This window comes from Triticum aestivum, chromosome 2D (genome assembly GCF_018294505.1).
Source record: "Triticum aestivum cultivar Chinese Spring chromosome 2D, IWGSC CS RefSeq v2.1, whole genome shotgun sequence".
Taxonomy (NCBI): Eukaryota; Viridiplantae; Streptophyta; class Magnoliopsida; order Poales; family Poaceae; genus Triticum; species Triticum aestivum.
Genome location: NC_057799.1, coordinates 279,729,087 through 279,753,331, shown reverse-complemented (window position 1 = coordinate 279,753,331; position 24,245 = coordinate 279,729,087).

Below are 24,245 nucleotides of genomic sequence, written 5' to 3'. Positions count from 1 at the left end.
TCGTCGGCCTCCTCCTAAATTCGCGCCCCGTGGCTTCTCCCCTCCCCTTTAGACTCCACTAGAGCACCTCCAGCATCACCGCGGTCCTCCCCCCGCGCTCCTTGACCTTCTCCCGGTGGCCGTAGCGCCGTGCCCACCATCGCCGTCAACCTCGCCCGCCACGGCCGATGGTGCGTTCGCGCCCAGCCTCCCCTGCGGTCATGGCGTAGCTCGGCGGGTGCGGAGTGACCTCCTGAGCCCACAAGCATGCTGGGCGCCGCCGGGGGTGGTCGGTGCCGTCGGGGAGAGTGCCACCGCCGCTCGGCCTCGCCTCCCCTGCCTCTGCTCTATTAGAGCGGGAGGAAGGAGATGGCCTGAGAACTGGGCCCCGCGCGTCAGCGACCTAGCGGGCAGGCCCCGCCGTTTAAGTGGAAACGGCTTCGGCCGGGCTCGCTTTCCTCGAGCGGACGCGCACCACCGCAAACCCGCCTTCGACGTGGCCGCCTGCGCGCGTGCAGCCGAGCCGCAGGGCCGGCCCAGTGCACCGCGGCGCTATGCTGCACCCAGTGCGCAATATAGGTATAAACCCCCCCTTCCTTTGTCCTTTTCTTTTTTCCAGAAACTTGTAAAATCTCTGAAATATTCATATTACCTCCAAATTTGGTGATTCAAATTTATAGTAGTTTATAAATTCGTTATCTATCACATGGTGCTATTTGCACATTTTTCCAGAAACATTTCCTTCACAAATGTTTATGAAATCCTACTTTTCCATTTTTGTCATAAACTTTAGAAAATCATAGAGGGCTCATACTTGATCCTACTGCCATGATTCAAATTCCTAGATGCTTCTAAGTTCATAACTTAGTTTATGAACATTTTTTAATACTTTCTGTACCACACAAAATAATGAGCCATTTCTTCATATTTGTCAACTTTGCAAATTCATAGGAAAATCATTTGAACTCCAAATCCAGTGAAACCAACTCCTAGATGCTTCTAAAATCATTATTTGTTCAATGGGTGCCTTTGATCATTTTTCAAAATAATATTTCTGTGCACTTCTTGCAAATCCACAAATCCCTTGATTCCATCATGTTGAAATGTTCAAGGGAATCCATTGATCCACTTCCAATGAAACCACTTTGGTCATTCCTCATATGACCAGAGGTATCCTAGAAAACTCCAACTCCTATTTTTAGAGTACTTTTATTTTTGCCTTGTTGTATTGCTTATTATGATTGCTTTCTGCGATAGTTGACGAAGTAGACGGAATACTTGGAGCTGGGCCAGAGATATTTGAAGACCTCGAAGACCTTGTTAAAACAGGCAAGCAGCCCTTTGACCATGATGAACCATTTTACATCATAATAGCATTTTCGTTGCTTCACTGAGTGCATGATATACCTTGAGTGGCAACCTTGGTAGGCTTGCCTCCATTGCATACTCCATGGATACTTGCATTGTTCATGAATCTACCCTTGCTTAGAGTTGTGTTGGTGGGTTGTAGAAATATGCTATAGTAAATGGCTACGCAAAGTGGGTCAGGGTTATGCATGGAAAGAAACAAGTGTGGTTTGACATACTTGCAAACAGCCCCAGTGGGTGCCACTGATGCCCCTGGGAGATGATGATGACCTAGGTCACTACTTGGTGGAGAAGTAGTGTACCGAGGCTTGATAAAAGTGTTGTTTACAGAGACGGATTAGATTTAAGATTTGTCGACCGTCCCAACCTTACATGCGCAACCACTCTACCTTTATATGGGAAAGGGCATTATTGATTACCTAGGCCGATAATAGCTTGGATCCCACATTACTAGTGACGGGAGAGTCGTTGTTGCGCTCTCTCGGGACGGGGTCGTGCCAGGTAGGGCATTCATGACTGTTTTCACAAGGCACCGGACACACCGTTGGTACCCCGTGCTTGTGGTATGTGATGAATATGGGAGCGAGGCTCCACAATTTTAAGATGTGAAATGTTGGGCACGGGGGTTACTACCAATCTAGTGGACTCTATGTTAGTGTCGTCTAGGGAAAGATAGTGATCGGGTGCTCACCCCGGGTACTTGAGGTACCGCGGGTCGTGGATGACACAGAAGTTCCCCGGATCTTGTGGGTAAAGTGTGCAACCTCTGCAGAGTGTAAAACTATTCGAATAGCCGTGTCCACGGTCAAGGATAGTTGGGTGTTGCTACTTAGACTATGTCCTTATGTTTCTGGAAAAAAACACGGTTTGGTAAATTTGTTGACGTGATTCGTGTCGAAGTCACGATGAGCTTGAGCATGAGTTGTTCATGACTCTTTCTCGATGTTGATGTCTGTAACATCCTGATACTTGTTGTAGACGCATTCATATCCTTGATAAATGTTGATCATACTTGCATGAGAAAAACTAGCTTTCCGCAAAACTGCCAATTTAGCAGTATAATCTTGCATAATTCTTCTGTTATCACTCTTGGGTTGCTTGCGAGTAGATTCAAAGTACTCATTGGCTTGCCACTGGTTATTTTATTGGCCAGGCTTGAAAGAACAGGATATGATGAAGAACACTTCGGCGACAAACATGTGAGCTAGGACGCTTCCCAGTCAGAATGCCTGTAGGGTTAAGGTAGATGGCATGGGTCCAAGTTATCGACGAAGATTTCCGCTGCGAAGTTATACTCAAGACTCGACCATAATGGTCCTACTTGTGTAATACGGTATGTATGGATGTAAGACTCTTATTATTCAGCTTCTGTGTGTTCAGTGAGCATTGATCTCTAGGATCACTGTACACGTGCATTCGGTGATCACGACTTATGAGTCGGGGTCCTCACATTCTTCCTCGGTGTCTCTCGAACAAACACGTTCTCTCGATGTCGACTCCTCCCACGCGCACACGCCTTCTCTTCCCTCTCTACGGGCCTTTCCTCTCTCGCACCCCCTCGTTGGTGGCCTCTGTCATACACTATGATGAAGCCACGCACACTTAAATTACATCCGCCACTGAGGACCCCGCGTCACACACACACACGCACCCACCCCCACCCCACCCACCCACACACACACTAAGACTCCATCTCACACACACATGCTCTAGGCGGAGCATTTGTTCCTACCACTCTTCATCCAACCTTACCTGTATGATAAGCAATCACCTTAATTTACTTGTATAACATGGACAAATTCCACTTTACTTTAGTAGTTAGCAAACTTATCATCTCTACTCTTATAAAAAAACGAGTTGGTGATGATGGTGTGCCTGCCATCTTGTAATATAGACCGTCCGGTCTATATCTGACGGATAGAAAGCAAACTATGACAATTTTACAAAAGATACCCGCACCTCTCTCCACATTTACAGACAAGGCCTTGCCTCGTTCATCATCCTTATCTCCCACAACCTCATTGCTGAGCAATTAAAAAAAGGAAATCTCTGGAAAAATCTAGCATGGTGGCCACTGCCGCCTACCGGCGCCGTCCATCCCCAAGCCTCCGCCCAGTCCGACCACCAGTCACCACCACGCTCCACTCCTCCTCACCTTATCTCTCATCTTTCATTTTTTCGATGAAATTGTCGAGATACCAGTTTTCCGATAAAATTCTCGAGATATCATTAGTTTTTACACATGGGATTACTCCTGCATGGGTCAATCACAACAGGTGTTTTGTAAAAAAAATGCATATTGATGTTCCGTGCAATGCACGAGCATCTTGCTAGTAATTATATAACGCAAATCACGAGCAGGAAGTGACATTTTTTTACACAACCACGTTAACGTGGCCACGTAAATCACTAGCTAAAGTGTAATACCATTATACTTATATCCCGATGCAAAAGGTTGAGTACATGTTCGAAGAGTAGAGTCGCACACACGCACTCTATCTCTCAGAATCTCTCACACACACCAGTTATGTGACGCCCACTTAAGCAGACACGTATGTTACAATTTGTGCACCTGCGGGTACACGTGATGGTGCGCATTTATTTAATCCGGACGGCGAACCCAAACAGTAGCTGCATTCATTCCCCTCCCGCCACCTCTTCTCTGGTCGCCGTAGCCCGATAGCCATGGCCCGGCCAAAGGTAACGACATACGCCATACTCCCGCCGGAGCGGCGCTTTGATCTGGAAATTTTAGTGGTCATGCATGCATCTTTTTGTGCTAGCACTCCTATATAAGGGTTGACCGGTCGCTTCCCGCGGACGTGCACAGGCGGTGGAAGAGGAAGGACAAGGGAAGCGGGCTGTGGAGTAACCTTTTTTTACCACATTTTCTTAGGAAACTGAGTGCAATAATTGAGTAGTTTTGCAAACTACCAGTACTACACCTGAAACGGTTCAAAACCAATACCACCACCACGCCCGCGTCTGACCGCCCTAGCTGACCCAACCCCCGTCCCTTGCCGGCGCGCGCTTCCCGCGTGAAACGGTCAACATCGCCCCGGAACGTCAGTGCCACATTAATGCCCGGCCAGAGCGGAGGTGACCTCTCACTGGCGCCGGCTTTGAAGGAGCGCGAAGGTTGAGAGAGCGCCGCTTCCCGGTGCACGCGACTGCTCCGCATCGAGGCTGGCCATAGTTTGGATGAGTCTCCATCCTAGGGAGCCACACTAACTGCAATGATATGGACTCCCGTTGCCCACAGTTATGGATTGTTCCATCTATGAAGAACACGTGGGACTGGAACTACGAGACGGACATGTACCCAGTAGTGGACGTACGAACCTGAGTAATGTAGCACAGTAAGTGAAGTAGAAAGGCACAAATAGTATGAACATGTGTGGCATATAGGCATTTGTCTCTTACTACCACTAAATGTTGTACGTGCAATGCCCGGTGATGTTATGGAGTACGTGCCTAAGTACTCTACTACTACTATATTAATTGGAGGCACATATTAGGTTTCATATTTGTTTACGTGTATGCCCCGAGACCTTCCAACTAGACGTGTCTTTCTCTCTGGGTCGCACTTTGTATCGTTCATACCACTAGTACTACTACGTGTGGTCTCCGACCCAGAAGTGGAGACACTCTACCACGTTGTTCATGTCCCACTCCTTTCACTGACGTGTGGGACATCCAGCACGTGCCGTGTTTGGCACTCCTTCGTCGTAAGAGTTGAAACGCTAGCATTCATCAGAAATAAAAAATATAGAAATCAGAAGTGATACTATACCACGCGGTTTCCTTGCTTCTCGATATCAGAAAGAATACTTCCGTTCGCCGACATGTGGGACGTCGACCATCCTGGTCCACTTGCCATGCCCGCAGAACTCCAAGGGAGAGTCACCCCGGTCGTTGCGCCACAGTAATTACTAATGAGCCATCAAATCACAGGCCCAACCTTTCCCACTGTGAAGTTGCTCGGACGAAGGAACCATCATGACTTCGTTGAATTCCGCTTCTTGAAGAAAACTATTGTACCAGCAGTACTGCTAGCTATAGTAGTTACTCCAGACGAGGCCTCCTTTGGTTCATAGGATAGGAATTTTATAGGAATATGAAAATCATAGGAAGTGAGATGACATGCATGTCAATTCCTATAGAGAAAGAGATGCCATTTGATGCATAGGATAGGAATTTTTCCATTGAGTCTAGGCTAATGTACTGGTAATTTGCTCTAAAAACTAGTACTGGTACATGCTCGTAATTAATTAAACAAACGTACGGGCGACACAGACACACACACACTAACTACTAGTACTACTACTTCTCACATGTTGGCCAGACGCCGTCGTTCTCCTTCTCGGCTTTGTCGGCGACACCCCACCGTGCTTGGATCTCCGCCGACCTCTCCACAGCGCGCGTGCATCCTCTTCTTTCTTGCGGCGGCGGGCCTCTCTTTTCTTGAGTGCTTTCTGATTTTTCCGCTCCCTCTGTGCGGCTTTGGCCGCCTCTTGCTCTACCACCCATTCGGCCTTGGCAGCTTCAAATTTCGCACACATAGGTGTGAGGTCGCGAGCGGCGATGAACTCGGCATGGCGGGATTCCATCGCTTCCATACCATTCTGTGTGCGGTCGTGGGCGGCGAGGAACTCGGCGCGGTGGGATGCCATCACTTCCTTACCGGTTAGTGTGCGGCGCGGTGGCATGAAAGACGCTTGGTGACAGCTCTGGGGTGGAGTGACCGGACAACCGTATAGTGCATTGGTCTGTCAAGAGCTCAAGGATAGAAGACGAAGGAAATTTGGATTCCCCTTCAATCCTGGTCATTTATTACCGAGTAAAATGCATTGGCGGTCATCGAACTTGTCTTGATAGCTCACTTTGATCATTGTATACGAGATATGGTGATTATACGGTCACTGGCTCAGCGTATAGCTCTGTATTTGTCTGGTTGAGCAGTCAAGCAGTCCGCATGCGCCTCATTAGCTCGTGTTCTTTATCTATCTATCTATGTAGGCCTACCTGTCAGTGGAGAAAGAAATAAAAACCAAAATTATGCGTATGTGAGGAATCAAACCACGGACTCGTCGCTGCAACGCACACTCGTTAGCCAAGTGAAAATGAAATACTTTGCGTTAAATGCACAAACGGATTTTTTATATTATACGTGATGCACACATTAGTGCACCGTCCATAGAGGCAAGTAGCATGTACGCGTGCAGACAGCCAAACACTCACGCTCACGCTGTCAAACCATGCTAATGCATGCACGTCGCCCTCTCAATCAAAGTCCTGCTCATGGCACAACGCAAACGGCGAGCCAGTCACCTACGCGCCCCGGTGGTGCCTGACATTACTGTTTAGACGTTTGCTGGATGCCTCCGCGAACACCGAGCATGTATTCACCTGGCTCAACACCAACGGTCATACTCGTCACTCGGTGCCTTGCTCATGTATATCGTCCATCACAACGACAATCTATAAAAGAGCCCAGCTAGAGAGGGTACTATGGTACGGAGTATGTACTATCGTGAGCAACCGATCATAGTGCCACTGCACACGAGTGTGTGTCTGATCGATTTGTCCATTATTCGTAAGTTATGCATGGTTGTGTGGTGTCTAATGGTGGTCCTCGAAGGCTAGCTGGCGACAAGAGCGGTTGCATGGATGCCTGGTTGTCAATACGTGCCGCATACGCTTCAAAGGCTCGTCATCCATGAGTTCACATTTTACCACCACGCCAGCGTCTGACCGCCCTGGCCTACCGAAACCCCTTCCATCGCTAGCGCGCGCTTCCCGACTTAAATGGTCATCGTCTCTCCAGAACGTCAATGCCGCATTCACTGGACTTAACTGCAGGTGCAGTTGGTGTGTCACTGACATGCGGGCAAGATGACCGTTGGGCCCACATGTCAGTGATCTAACGCACCTGCGGTTAAGTCACTGAAGCAGCATCCGCATTCACGCCCGACACGACCTCTCACTGGCACCGGCATTGCAGCAGCATGACGGCCAAAAGAGCGCCACATACGTGGCATCCCGGTGCAAGCGACTGTTCCGCGTTAACGACACCACGGCCATCCTTCCGTCTACCGCCCACATTAATGACATGTGGCTACCGACGAACCTACTCCGGCGCCAGCCGTCCATCCGTCTGCCGCGGCTCATTGCCATTTGTTGGGGAACGTAGCAATAATTCAAAATTTTCCTACATGTCACCAAGATCAATCTAGGAGATGCTAGCAACGAGAGAGAGGGAGTGCATCTTCATACCCTTGAAGATCGCTAAGCGGAAGCGTTACAAGAACGCGGTTGATGGAGTCGTACTTGCGGCGATTCAAATCGCGGAAGATCCGATCTAGCGCCGAACGGATGGCGCCTCCGCGTTCAACACATGTACAGCCCGGGGACGTCTCCTCCTTCTTGATCCAGCAAGGGGAGAGGAGAAGTTGAGGGAGAACTCCAGCAGCATGACAGCGTGGTGGCGATGGAGCTCGTGGTTCTCCGGCAGAGCTTCGCTAAGCACTACGGAGGAGGAGGAGGAGTTGGAGGAGGAGAGGGCTGCGCCAGGCAAGGGGTGCGGCTTCCCTCTATCTCCCTCACTATATATAGGGGGAAGGGGGTGGAGGAGGCGCCCTAGGGTTCCCTAGGGGAGGGGCGGCGGCCACAGGGGAAACCCTAGATGGGTTTGGGCGCCCCCACCCCTAGGAAACTTGCCCCCCAAGCCGGGAGGGGTGGCTGCCCTAGGGGAGGCGCCCCCACCTCTCCACGTTATGTGAGATGGGGTGGGAGGGGCGCACAGCCCCTTAGTGGGCTGATGTGCCCCCTCCCCTTGGCCCATAAGGCCCCCCAACGCTTGTCGGGGCCTCCGAAACACCTTTCGGTCACGCTGGTTGTCACCCGGTACTCCCAGAACAATTCCGGACTCCAATACCCTTCGTCCAATATATCGATCTTCACCTCCGGACCATTCCGGAGTTCCTCGTCACGTCCAGGATCTCATCCGGAACTCCGAACAACCTTCGGTAACCACATACTATTTTCCATAACAACTCTAGCGTCACCGAACCTTATGTGTGTAGACCCTACGGGTTCGGGAACCATGTAGACATGACCGAGACGTTCTCCGGCCAATAACCAACAGCGGGATCTGGATACCCATGTTGGCTCCCACATGTTCCACGATGATCTCATCGGGTGAACCACGATGTCGGGGATTCAATCAATCCCGTATACAATTCCCTTTGTCCACCGGTATGTTACTTGCCCGAGATTCGATCGTCGGTATCCCAATACCTCGTTCAATCTCATTACCGGCAAGTCTCTTTACTCGTTCCGTAACGCATGATCCCGTGGCTAACTCATTAGTCACATTGAGCTCATTATGATGATGCATTACCGAGTGGGCCCAGAGATACCTCTCCGTCATACGAAGTGACAAATCCCAGTCTCGATTCGTGCCAACCCAACAGACACTTTCGGAGATACCTGTAGTGCACCTTTATAGTCACCCAGTTACGTTGTGACGTTTGATACACCCAAAGCACTCCTACGGTATCCGGGAGTTGCACAATCTCATGGTCTAAGGAAATGATACTTGACATTAGAAAAGCTCTAGCAAATGAACTACACGATCTTGTGCTATGCTTAGGATTGGGTCTTGTCCATCACATCATTCTCCTAATGATGTGATCCCGTTATCAATGACATCCAATGTCCATGGTCAGGAAACCATAACCATCTATTGATCAACGAGCTAGTCAACTAGAGGCTTACTAGGGACATGTTGTGGTCTATGTATTCACACATGTATTACGGTTTCCAGTTAATACAATTATAGCATGAACAATAGACAATTATCATGAACAAGGAAATACAATAATAACCATTTTATTATTGCCTCTAGGGCATATTTCCAATAGTCTCCCACTTGCACTAGAGTCAATAATCTAGTTCACATCACTATGTGATTGTAATGAATCCAACACCCATGGGGTTTGTTCATATCTCGCTTGTGAGAGAGGTTATTAGTAAACGGGTCTGAACCTTTCGGATCCGTGTGTGCTTTACAAATCTCTATGTCATCTTGTAGATGCAGCTACCACGCGCTACTTGGAGCTATTCCAAATAACTATTGTACTATACGAATCCGGTTTACTACTCAGAGTCATCCAGATTAGTGTCAAAGTTTGCATCGACGTAACCCTTTACGACGAACTCTTTTACCACCTCCATAATCGAGAAAATTCCTTAGTCCACTAGTTACTAAGGATAAGTTCGACCGCTGTCATGTGATCCATTCCTAGATCACTCTTGTACCCCTTGACTGACTCATGGCAAGGCACACTTCAGGTGCGGTACACAGCATATCATATTGTAGAGCCTACGTCTAAAGCATAGGGGACGACCTTCGTCCTTTCTCTCTCTTCTACCGTGGTCAGATCTTGAGTCTTACTCAATACTCACACCTTGTAACACAGCCAAGAACTCCTTCTTTGCTGATCTATTTTGAACTCCTTCAAAATCTTGTCACGGTATGTATTCATTTGAAAGTACTATTAAGCGTTTTTGATCTATCCTCATAGATCTTGATGCTCAATGTTCAAGTAGCTTAATCCAGGTTTTCCATTGAAAAACACTTTTCAAATAACCCTGTATGCTTTCCAGAAATTCTACATCATTTCTGATCAACAATATGTTAAAAACATATACTCATCAAAAATTCTATAGTGCTCCCGCTCACTTCTTTGGAAATACAAGTTTCTCATAAACTTTGTATAAACCCAAAATCTTTGATCATCTCATCAAGGCGTACATTCCAACTCCGAGATGCTTACTCCAGTCCTTAGAAGGATTGTTGGAGCTTTCCATACTTGTTAGCATCTTTCAGGATTGACAAAACCTTCTGGTTGTATCACATACAACCTTTCCTCAAGAAAATCATCGAGGAAACAACGTTTTGACATCCTATCTGCAAGATTTCATAAATAATGCAGTAACTGCTAATATAATTCAAACAGACTCTTAGCATCGCTACGAGTGAGAAATTCTCATCACAGTCAACTCCTTGAACTTGTCGGAAAACATCTTAACGACAAGTCGAGCTTTCTTAATGCTGACACTTACCATCATTGTCCGTCTTCCTTTTAAAATCCATCTGTACCCAACAGCCTTACGACCATCAAGTAGTTCTTCCAAAGTCTATACTTTGGTTTTATACATGGATCCTCTCTCGGATTATATGGCCTTGAGCCATTCGTCGGAATCCGGGCCCACCATCGCTTCTTCATAGCTCGTAGGTTCATTGTTGTCTAGCAACATGACTTCCAAGACAGGATTACGTACCACTCTGAAGCAGTACGCATCCTTGTCAACCTATGAGGTTTGGTAGTGACTTGATCTGAAGGTTCATGATCACTATCATAAGCTTCCATTTCAATTGGTGTAGGTGCCACAGGAACAACTTCTTGTGCCCTACTACACACTAGTTGAAGTGACGGTTCAATAACTTCATCAAGTCTCCACCATCCTCCCACTCAATTCTTTCAAGAGAAACTTTTCCTCGAGAAAGGACCCGTTTCTAGAAACAATCACTTTTGCTTCCAGATCTGAAATAGGAGGTATACCCAACTATTTTGGGTATTCTATGAAAATGCATTTATCCGCTTTGGGTTCGAGCTTATCAGCCTGAAACTTTTTCACATAAGCGTCGCAGCCCCAAACTTTTAAGAAACGACAGCTTAGGTTTCTCTAAACCATAGTTCATACGGTGTCGTCTCAACGGAATTGCGTGGTGCCCTATTTAAAGTGAATGCGGTTGTCTCTAATGCCTAACCCATAAACGATAGTGGTAATTCGATAAGAGACATCATGGTATGCACCATATCCAATAGGGTGCAGTTATGATGTTCGGACACACCATCACACTATGGTGTTCCAGGCGGTATTAGTTGTGAAACAATTTCCACAATGTCTTAATTGTGTGCCAAACTCATAACTCGGATATTCATCTCTATGATCATATCATAGACATTTTATCCTCTTGTCACGATGATCTTCAACTTCACTCTGAAATTACTTAAACCTTTCAATAATTCAGACTTGTGTTTCATCAAGTAAATATACTCAGCATCTACTCAAATCATCTATGAAGTAAGAACATAACGATATCCACTGCGTGCCTCAGCACTCATTGGACTGCACACATCAAAATGTATTACTTCCAACAAGTTGCTTTCTTGTTCCATTACTGAAAATGAGGCCTTTCAGTCATCTTGCCCATGTGGTATGATTTGCATGTCCCAAGTGATTCAAAATCAAGTGAGTCCAAACGATCCATCTGTATGGAGTTTCTTCATGCATATCTACCAATAGACATGGTTCGCATGTTTCAATCTTTTCAAAAACGAGTGAGTCCAAAGATCCATCAACAGGGAGCTTCTTCATGCATTTTATACCAATATGACTCAAATGGCAGTGCCACAAGTATGTGGTACTATCATTACTATTTTATATCTTTTGGCATGAACATGTGTATCACTACGATCGAGATTCAATAAACCATTCATTTTAGGTGCAAGACCATTGAAGGTATTATTCAAATAAACAGAGTAATCATTATTCTCCTTAAATGAATAACCGTATTGCGATAAACATAATCCAATCATGTCTATGCTCAACGCAAACACCAAATAACAATTATTTAGCTTTAATACCAATCCCGACGGTAGAGGGAGCGTACGATGTTTGATTACATCAACCTTGGAAACACTTCCAACACATATCGTCATCTCACCTTTAGCTAGTCTCTGTTTATTCCGTAGCCTTTTATTTTGAGTTACCAACACTTAGCAACCGAACTGGTATCTAATACCCTGGTGCTACTAGGAGTACTAGTAAACTACACATTAATATAATGTATATCCAATATACTTCTGCCGACCTTGCCTGCCTTCTCATCTACCAAGTATCTAGGGTAGTTCTGCTTCAGTGACCGTTCCCCTCATTACAGAAGCACTTAGTCTCGGGTTTGGGTTCAACCTTGGGTTTCTTCACTAGAGCAGCAACTGATTTGTCGTTTCATGAAGTATCCCTTCTTTCCCTTGCCCTTCTTGAAACTAGTGGTTTTACTAACCATCAACAATTGATGCTCCTACTTGATTTCTACTTTCGCGGTGTCAAACATCGCGAGTTGCTCAAGGATCATCATGTCTATCCCTGATATGTTATAGTTCATCACGAAGCTCTAATAGCTTGGTGGCAGTGACTATGGAGAACCATCACTATCTCATCTGGAAGATTAACTCCCACTCGATTCAAGCGATTGTAGTACTTAGACGATCTGAGCACATGCTCAACGATTGAGCATTTCTCCCTTAGTTTGCAGGCTTAAGAAACTTGTCAGAGGTCTCATACCTCTTGACGTGGGCACTAGTCTGAAATTCCAATTTCAGTCTTTGGAACATCTCATATGTTCTGCGACGTTTCAAAAACATCTTTGGCGCCTCAATTCTAAACCGTTAGCATTACGCACTGAACTATCATGTAGTCATCAAAACGTGTATGTCAGATGTTTCGCAACATCTACAGACGACGCTCGAGGTTCAGCACACCGAGCGGTGCATTAAGGACATAAGCCTTATGTGCAGCAATGAGGATAATCCTCAGTTTACGGACCTAGTCTGCATAATTTCTACTATCAACTTTCAACTAAACTTTCTCTAGGAACATATCTTAAACAGTAGAACCAAAGAGTAAGCTATGACATAATTTGCAAACACCTTTTGACTATGTTCATGATAATTAAGTTCATCTGATTATTTAATGAACTCCCACTTAGATAGACATCCCTCTAGTCATCTAAGTGATACATGATCCGAGTCAACTAGGCCGTGTCCGATCATCACGTGAGACGGACTAGTCATCATCGGTGAACATCTTCATGTTGATCGTATCTACTATACGACTCATGTTCGACCTTTCGGTCTCTTGTGTTCCGAGGCCATGTCTGTACATGCTAGGCTCGTCAATTCAACCTAAGTGTTTCGCATGTGTAAATCTGGCTTACACCCGTTGTATGCGAACGTTAGAATCTATCACACCTGATCATCATGGGTGCTTCGAAACAACGAACCTTCGCAACGGTGCACAGTTAGGGGAAACATATCTCTTGAAATTTTAGTGAGGGATCATCTTATTTATGCTACCGTCGTTCTAAGCAAATAAGATGTAAACTTGACGAACATCACATGCAAATCATAAAGTGACATGATACGGCCAATATCATCTTGCGCCTTTTGATCTCCATCTTCGAGGCGCGGCATGATCACCTTCGTCACCGGCATGACACCATGATCTCCATCATCATGTCTTCATGAAGTTGTCTAGCCAGCTATTACTTCTACTACTATGGCTAACGGTTAGCAATAAAGTAAAGTAATTATATGGCGTTTTTCATTGACATGCAGGTCATACAATAAATTAAGACAACTCTCCTGCCGGTTGTCATACTCATCGACATGCAAGTCGTGATTCCTATTACAAGAACATGATCAATCTCATACATCACATATATATAATTCATCACATCCTTTTGGCCATATCATATCACATAGCATACCCTGCAAAAACAAGTTAGACGTCCTCTAATTGTTGTTGCATGTTTTACGTGGCTGCTATGGGTTTCTAGCAAGAACGTTTCTTACCTACGCAAAAGCCACAACGTGATATGCCAATTGCTATTTACCCTTCATAAGGACCCTCTTCATCGAATCCGATCTGACTAAAGTGGGAGAGATAGACACCCGCTAGCCACCTTATGCATCAAGTGCATGTCAGTCGGTGGAACCTGTCTCACATAAGTGTACGTGTAAGGTCAGTCCGGGCCGCTTCATCCCACAATGCCGCCGAATCAAGATAAGACTAGTAACGACAAGCAAATTGAACAAATCATCGCCCACAACTACTTTGTGTTCTACTCGTGCATAGAATCTACGCATAGACCTAGCTCATGATGCCACTGTTGCACAATCTCATGGTCTAAGGAAATGATACTTGACATTAGAAAAGCTCTAGCAAACGAACTACACGATCTTGTGCTATGCTTAGGATTGGGTCTTGTCCATCACATCATTCTCCTAATGATGTGATCCCGTTATCAATGACATCCAATGTCCATGGTCAGGAAACCATAACCATCTATTGATCAACGAGCTAGTCAACTAGAGGCTTACTAGGGACATGTTGTGGTCTATGTATTCACACATGTATTACGGTTTCCAGTTAATACAATTATAGCATAAACAATAGACAATTATCATGAACAAGGAAATACAATAATAACCATTTTATTATTGCCTCTAGGGCATATTTCCAACACCATTCGCCTGCTATATTAACTTGAGCCCCAGCTCCCAGCCATAGCCAAAGACCCACACTCATTCTCCTCTGGTCCCTTCCTTCTGTCGGCACCACTCCAACCATGGCCTCCTGGCGTTCCAAAGCTCTCTTGGACATACTGTCGCAGGAGCAGACAAAGGACATCGGCGGCTCCACTCCGGGCGCGCTCCAAAGCTCTCTTGGACGTATTATCGCAGGAGCAGACGAAGGAGATCGCCGGCTCCCCCCCGGCCGCCCTCCGCCGCCACGACCACGAAGCCGGTGCGTGTGCGCGGGCGCAGCCGGCAGCGAGGAAGAGTAGTACACGGTAGGTCGCCGCCGCTCAGGTCCCAGGAAGGCCACCGCTCCTCCACTCAGTCGACGCCAAGCTTGGTGGGATAAACATAGGCGACCGATTAGCCGCTTGACGGCGACGTGGAGGCGGAAATCTTCAGAACCTTGTGCTCCGGAGGAGGAGGTTATCGAGGCGGATGAGGAGGAGGCAAAGGCAATGGCCGGCTTTCTCGGGTTCACGGCTGGACATGGTGGTCGGGCGCCAGCGATTGTTTAGATTAGGTTTACAGTAGGTTTTAGTATGGTTTGTGCGAAATATGTAATGAATTTCGTCCACTTTATAGGAAAAGTTTTAAAAATGAAATGAATTTCATCCAGTTAATTTGAAATTTTCTTTGTTTGCATAAATTTCGTCCGGTTAGTTCATGTAGTTGTCGAAAGGTATGCGGGCAGCATTGGATGGCATCCATCAGTGTCCTCGTACAGATGCCGGTGTAAATTTGAGGGCCAGTGCTGGAGATGCCCTAACTATCATGCTATAATCGCTAACAGTGCTCCATTATTTCGTAGGGAACAGTTATCCCTCGATCAAACTCAGATCCGCTGTGTTTCGTACTCCTCCCACGTAAGAGTGTAGACTCTTGCTTACATAAAATGGAGCAAGTGGACGGCACTGTAGCACGTCATATCACTCAAACTAGCCCGCCTAACGCGCGGGAAAGCACCGCCCTCGTCATTTTGTTCTGGATTTCTATGATCGACCGCACGAAAATTTTACGCTTTGCAAGTTCAAAAGGAAAAGGCGGCACACTTACGACTCATACGCGTCGCGTTCGCGTCGCACCCCCGACAGTCCGGCTCGCACGCCGATCACCAGAGGGGACACGCGTTGTCTTGCATTTTCACTGACATGTGGGACTGCAATTGAATAAACCGCCTATAGCCTCTAATCGCTCGGCGGGCGTCGGCTGAGAAGAGAGAGACGGGGGAGGGAGAAGAGATCGCCCGCCCGCCACGCACGGACTCCAAGAAATATATGATGATAATGTGAGGTGGGCCATGTGGGAATCCGGACCACTTCCAAGCCCGCTTCTGACCGCCCTGGCCCACCAGAACCCCCCCCCCCACCCCACCACCTCCCCGCGCGCGCTTCCCCTCAGACGCCAGCTGCCCGCATTCATAGCAAGTAGTACCAATAAAATTCTGGGCTATAAGGGCATGTACAATGGTTGATAAGATAGTCTTATCATAAGTCTTGCATGTAATTTAGAGATGAAAAAAATACATGTGTACAATGGATCATCTCTTAGCCTTGTCTTCAATAACTAGTTATTCCTAAAAACATGGTGAAACATATTGTGCTAAGAGATCATCTCTTGTCTTCTCTTAAATAAGAGAAGACAAGCCTTTTCTTATGATTTCTCTTTCCTCCACCTCATCATTTATCCTATGTGGCATCCCTACAATAGAACCATTGTACATGCCCTAAGCCCGCTTATGTGGAGGAGAGAGAGGCATTGACAAAGTCAAGGAGTGGGATCTGCAGGAGCCCGTCTCTACACGTGCTCCTAGGTATAAAAACTAATTCTAAAAAAAGAGGCATAAAAACAATTGTGTCTAAAATAAGAAAGGTAAAAAACATTTGAGAGGAAATAGATAGAGCGAAAGTGAGAAAAAGTTGTAACCTTATAGCCAACCTTATAGTCAACACTATGGTAGTATTAATGAGGAAGGAGGGAGTGGTGCACATGCCAAGTTCACTGGGCTGCCGTGTTTCACACTCCTCCATCGTAACAGTGGAGAGGGTTCGCATGATTCACTATCAAACAAAAGTAGCAGTTACCGCCCACACAAGACAGTGCACTAGCCCTAAGATGGTTTGATAACACGCATCATTCTGGTAATTAAACACAATGCAAACTACCCTGAAGGATTAGCGCGACCAGCTATTTCTTGTCATCGATCTCTCGGGCAATGAGCACAGCACGGACAGCGGCATGGGAATCGGTCTCTGGGGCAATGTCCACCGCGACATCGGAATCGATCTCTGGGGCGATGTCCATAGGATGGACAGCGGCATCGATCGATCTCCGGGGCGATGTCAACAGGACGGACCACGACATCGAAAACGATCTCTGGGGCGTTGTCCACAGGACGGGTCGCGACATCGGAATCATCAAGGACGTCCACCGGCACCTGCACAACCCTAACATATTAGCAAGAACATTGCAAATAATCAAAAACCACAACTATGGTAAGCCATTATTTTTTACCTTGTGCAGCTCACCGGGGGATCCCATCCCTCCGGGGGCCATCTCCTCGTCCTCGATGGGGGCCATCACCATGCCAGGGGAATATTGCTTCTCAACGGCGACTATCTCCTCAAACTCGGCCTTGAGCCTCGCATAGGTGGCCATTAGAGTTTCTGGGGTAGGCACGGTGGGGCCCTTGTTGTTCTTCCAACTTTCTTTGAGGAGTTCATCCGCCAACGTCGTCAACTCTTTGGCCAGTGCTTGTTTCTTGGAGTTCTTCGTCTCCATGGGTTGGCCCGCCAACATGGTCAACTCGTTGGTCGGTGCTCGCTTCCTGGAGAGCGCTGTCTCTAGTGGGTTGTCCGCCGGCAACTCTTTGCCTAGTGCTCCAGGATCCATCAATGAACTGACAAGCAAAAGCAATCGAAAGGAAACCACAATCGCAATGAAAATGGGAAAAGAATAGGCTGTGAGAATCGGTCGGTGCTTCGCAAAAAGAAGATTCTTGGAATGAAAATATAGTAGCACCACTGGTTCGCCCACCTTTCCTTCGTCGGTACAGAAGAAAAATGACAGAAGTGAGTAGCCTGGAGTGAGGTTTTCTTCAAGAAAGGGGAGAAAGGGCTTCAACGAGTGTCCCAGTGAAATGATGGTTGCTTCATCCAGTCCAACTTTGAGGCCACTTCGAGGCCACTTTACCACTGCTGGTAAAGGTGTGGGTTTTGTGATATGATGGGTCATGACGGCCACACCGGGGTGACCGGTGAGTCTCAACTATAGCACCTCGCTGTGATTTGGTGGATGGCACGCGAGCTCGGATGCTTTGATGTGCCGCGTGTAGATAGAGCGGCTAGTCATATAGGAGTACTCAATATTGTGCACTGCGACCAAGGCGAAGAGGAAAACGAGAGAACTACGCATTTATTTATGGTGTAGATTCACTCATTTTGCTCTAGTACTACTCATTTAGGGTGTAGTCTAGTCAATTGTTGAAATCTCTAGAAAGGCAAATACTCCTTTCCGGTTTACAGGGCTATACTAGCAAGTAGTACTACAATAGTGGGCTCAAATAGCCATTTTGTCTCATGCAAGAGCATGGCTATATGCGTGCTCCAAGCCCTTCTCGACCCACTTTTGGGTGTTTGGTAGGGTGTATGAAGGGTGCATGAGTCCACACTAGCTTAACACACATACACTAGGAGCATGCATGAGAAGAGCATGCATGAAGAGGGGTGCTAGGATGAGCATGCACGAAGAGGGAACAACTATGCTGAGATGAGATTGCAACCAAACACACTGTGGCGAGCGTTCACAACTGACACGTTCAGGTTGTGCTTGGCTCTTTGCCTCTTCGAGAAGACTAACAATGATGTTACTACTACTTCTACAGTATCAAATCCACTGCTGCATGTCCGTCCACCGCGTGCGGGAGGGATAGCTTGTTGTAGTACTCTATATTTGTTGCAACCTCTAACATTTACCCCACCACAAATTAAAATATATATTCCTGTCTTGACCAGATGAGCGTGCAAACTACAATCACCAGGATGACAGGTAGGGCCAGAAGATTATTTTAATAAAAAAAGCATGGAGCCGACCCCAACGATTTTAAGCTTACAGGCATGCTACACGCTATCCTAGACTACTCTACACATGAAACTACCACACGAGCGTCCGGGCTGCGCTTGGCTCTTTACCTCTTCGGGAAGTCAAACAATGATGGAGTACTACTGCAGTGGAGGAGTACTACAGTATGCTTCTGGCCATCTGACACCGATTGAACTGCTGCATGTCCACCGCGTGCGGGAGGGAGAGCGTGTAGCGAACGAAAGCTTCTCCTAGTCCTGCCAGCCACCACGCTCATGGGCGAGGGAGGGGCACAACTTCATTGACTTACTGCTCCTGCCGCGTGTACGACAGGTGTGCCCAATAGGTGGGTGGCCCACCTGTCATGCAGCCAAAGGTAGGTGCGGTTAAGGCGAGAGGGTGTTGTAGTAATCAAACTTCTTGTTGTACGAGTTGACGCAACACATCAAAGCACTGCACTCGATATATTTCAATAATTTGCGTTTACCGATGCATTAATTAGAACGCATGCATGCATGCCGTGACTCTCCTTTTGATACTTGCATGTGTTGATTTAATGCGCCTTGCCAAATTTTGACTATAAATTTAACTAACCAAATGTTCATGCATGTCACAAAAAATTACATAATTGAAAACTATGTTCAAATACGAATCAAACGATATAATTTTTGTTAACATGCACTAACATTTTGTTAGTTAAATCTTTGGTCAAAATTTAGCACCAATTACAAAGGGGCCCAATAAATATTGTACTCTCACATTTTGTTTTGAGGATACTCCCACATAGAAAATATAAATAATATTCCATGTTGGGGCAGCCCACGTTTCTGATAACTTTAGCCGAGGTCTTGTTCACAAATTTTATGAGGGGGTGGTTGTTCATTTAATGGAGGGTCTTGTACCAAACTTGAACGATACAAAGTGCGACCTGGCACACCGTAACACCACTTGGAATAAGCGGGTAGCAATCTCAAAAAACAATCAACAACTCAAAAAAAATGGCGACCTGACACGTACACAATTTTAAATGATTGTTTTGATGGAGTGAAAAAGGAAAACTACCCCACTATGTATATATAGGCCGGAGCCTCCGCGCTTGCTTGCTAGGGTTGCTCTATTCACACACTCTCATCCTCTCCAGATCTAAACAAGATAGCGGTGGTAACACTGTCTTTCTCCCTTCAAAAAACACTGTCTTTCTATCCTCACCGCTGGTTACAGATCCGGACGTATCCCCCTCCGCCGGTGAAGGGGAGGAGGGGCAGTGTTTAGGCCGTCGTAGATAGCGAGGGAGGAGACCCACTGCCGGCCGCACTGTTATCTCTGGCCAAGCACCGACGCAGGAGGTCCTCCGAACCCTTCGTCGTTGCCCTAGTGTGGGCGGATCCGGCCTCCCGCCGCCCACCTATCCACATCCCGACGACCTTCAGGTATATCTTCCTTTGAAACCGCCCTAGCTCTACTTCCCCAGCTCGCTACGTCGCTGCATGTGCATCATTTTCTACCTCTCAGCCCCTCTTGATCAGATGGTCCAACGACCCATTTTTTTCTTCTATTGTTACAGGTAAAGCTACTTCATGGAGTCGAATCTTGTACTTTGTTCAAACAAGAAATAAAGTGGGGGTGGGGGAATTTAGTATGTACATCGGACTTGGTACAAACAGGAAGGATAGGGGGTGAAAGTAGTACAGACTGGTCATCCAACCGGTCTCTTGGTCGAAAAGGGAAATATAGGGGAAACACTGTACACAGTGGTATGACCAGGACTAGATTTGCTATCCACACATAAGATGGCTGCATGCATCATTATGATGCAGAGGCTGGGGGCACGCCTCCATTTGCGAAAAAAACATAGGAGTAGGTGGCTAGAGTGAACAAAAATGGGACCAACCCAGATATGTTTCTTGGATGTTTGTTTCTCGGGGCAACAAACTCTGAATCACCACTTTATGCCCCGGTTTAGGTACATGGTGCTGGACTGCTGGTGCACCCACTGTCCCATGCCCTTATACCAAATATTTAGCTGTTCTTAATCTAATGCCCCTGGTAAAATGAAGCCATGCCACTGTTATAAGCCATGACAAGTTTAGCCAAATGTTTTTGCCTGTAATTGTTTGAGACTCTGACTGTTTCCTCTGTAGCTATTTGTGCAAACAGGGATATCCATTTCACCTGGTTGCTGTTGTGACCTTTTGGTGCACTGCACAAAACACTTCTTAAAAGAAGTGACTTTTGTGCTGTTTAACTGGAATGTCAGAATGGAACAGTTGGTTCATTTCGGTGGAACTGCACAAAGGGAGATCTGTGTTCCAATCCTCATCATCCATATTGGCACCATAACCTTCCTTTAGGTAAGAATGATATTTAATGCATGTGTTCATCTCTATTTTGCGACTGCCATGAGAAAATAATGCTATTGTTTACTAGTACACTTGTACTCCCTCACTGACAAAACCAATTCTGAAATAGAAGGCCAATCATGTACTTGGTTTCACCAACTGGTGAGGAGAAAGAGAAACAGAGCATGAAGAGGAAGAAGAAGAAGAATAAACAGTGTCAAGGTGATATTGCTGAAGCCGAGGCCTCGGTCGAGGCCATTCAAGGGCTCCGGCAACGTCTACCTTACATGTGAGACGATCCTCCAGGGAGCCCTTCCACTTCTGCGTATTGTCCATGATGAATTTGATGCTACTGTTAGAGTAATATGCTAATGTCTTTCTATCCTTTCTCACTAAGCTAATGAAGGTTTCACCTTGTTCCTACTTGTGTAAACAGGGATCATGTTGTGCCAATCATACATTTTAGTGGAACTACACAAGACAATACAATGAACTATATCCCAGCCAGTGCTTTAACTCTGCTGGAAGTTCTTGATAATCTTTCGATATAATCTCAGCACTGGTAAACAAGAGTGATTTCAACCATACATTTGAAGTGCACAAAAATATATACTATTGAGTGATTCCAGTGAGTGCTTTATCATCTCTTCTGGGACTACATGAATAAGCTTTTTTGCTCAGGTTGGTACCGGCCTAAGGCCTTCATCCATATTAGTTTGCTGTCATCTCTATTTGTATCGTGCTACTGTCATGAGAAACTCCTTTATCTTTGCACGTTAAAGTTTTGCAACCTATGATACATGGCAATGCTTTGAGTGTTGAGCTAATTGGCACTGATTAAATAAACTAATACCTCTCTTTAAGCAAGACTGCTATGTTGCTAACTTTACCCATTAAGATAATGAGGGTGCTTCTATTTGTTAGTGTATGTTTCATCAACTAGTCCCACTATTACAGTAATCTCACTCTCTCAATATATGTGCCAACAGGGATGCTCGATTTTGGTGGAACTGCACAAAAACTTTGGGTGCTTCATTGCCTCGACAGCTTCCTTCCTTTCCTATCAGTCGCTAATCTAGGCTTGCTTCTTTCCTTTGTTGTCAGTCGCTTGGCTTATCTCGGCTTCCAGTCAAATGAAATAGTAATTGATATGCTACCTCACACAGGTTGGTACTGGTCTTTATCCTGATTATTGTGCTTGTCATATGTATTGGTAATTTGGTATTGTGCTACTGTTTGCCGATTTCATAAAGGAGTAACTTGGAGCCTGAACTCGCAGGCAAATCATTACATTGGGTGATTTCAGTAGAACTGCACAAAAAGATCAGATGGACAGGTACTTATGCTGCTGCTATGTACTCCAAAGTTCACTCAGACAAGCATCAATGTTGACAAGAAGAAGTGCCTATATTCATTCGAGTATCAACCGGCGTCAACCAGTTGTCAAACTCCAAGTATTAGGAGAGTGAACGCCAAAAATATTGCTTGGCGCATAGCCCAGAAAAACGCAGTCCAGTCTTTGGTCCCAACTTGTGCCTTTTGGTTATCGGCACATATGGTAGCGAACTGTATGGCATGGAGTCTAAAGATTCCAGACAAGTTGGTTGACGCGTATATTCATCTGGCACTTAATCAGTCTGCACGCCAGGGATGCTCCATTTCAGTTGAACTGCACAAAAAATTTGGGTGGTTCATTTTCTCAACCGCCTCCTTTCTTGTCTGCAATGTAGAATTTTGGCGAGCTACAGGACCAAGATGAGCCAGTAAACTAGTTGGATGAAAGTAGTGGCCAAGTTTCTCAAACCTCCCTCGGCACGAGGCCACTATTTGAGGATAAACCTACAAGCAAAGTTCAGATTGTCTGTGGTGCCTCTTATGTACTCAAATGTTTACTCATACAATCATTAATTTTAGCAAGAAGTACCTCCGACTGAACACCATTTACCAGTCTGTACCCTAGGTAATTAAAGTTTGTCCATGGATGATATTGGCTGTGATCTCAATCATTTGGTTGCATAAAAATATTGAACATGTGTATATCTGAATCTTTTTGTGAATTATCTATGAATATTGCCGTGTGATCTATCAATCATTTGGATGCATAGACATGCTGAACTTGTGTATATATGAATCTTTTGACTTGTTGATTATGAATGTTGGCTATGAATATGAACGTGTCCTGTGAACCTGAGTTTGATACGAATGTTTACTTGTTCTGTTGTACTTGTGTGTGAACTTGTTAGTATATCTATTGTTGGATTTGTGACGTGTGGGTGTCAACGGCGCACCTTCTTCCCGAGAAGAATTGCACCTGCTTTGTTAGGGTAGCAACGACGCATCAGCTCTTTTTTATATTTTTGCACTGTCTTCCCCTCTCCCCCGCTCAACCCCTGCCGTAATGTTTTCAACCTCAAAACAAGCATAGTACTGCGTTGTTTTTGGGGGTTGATGAAAAATCGAGTGCTGGTTTCTGTAGGTTGGCCCGCCCAGCAAATGGGCTGCTGGTCCACCACGGACTGGGAGGCTAAAAATAGAAGTTGTATGGTGCAGAGGCAAGTAAAAAAGCCATCCAGAGCCATCCACTGAAGAAAAAAATCGCGTCTGATGTGCTTCTTCAGTCGCGCCGCCGGCCCCCTCTTTAATCCAATTCGCTCGGGGATCTAGCTGGTATCATTTTTCCAGAGGGCGGACAAGTATCAGCTAGGCCTAGGTATGTGTAGCCCACGACATACGGAGACAGTGGTTTCAACTTATTTTTTGAGGTCCATACCGACCTATGGGCCTCCCAGCGTAGGTTTTACTTTTTCTTAAAGATCGGCAGCCCAATGTATTTTCTTAATAAAACGCAGATCTCTGTTATATTTATCTATATATAAGAATAATAATGATGTGTCCAAATTATGTTTTCTCTTCTAACCAAATTATATATATTTATATTATTACTATTATCGTGTATTTTATAGAGACTTATATATACATTATAAAAACATCCCACATGTTATTAACTTATAAACGTAAATGTTTAACAGAAGTTGGCAAGGAAAAT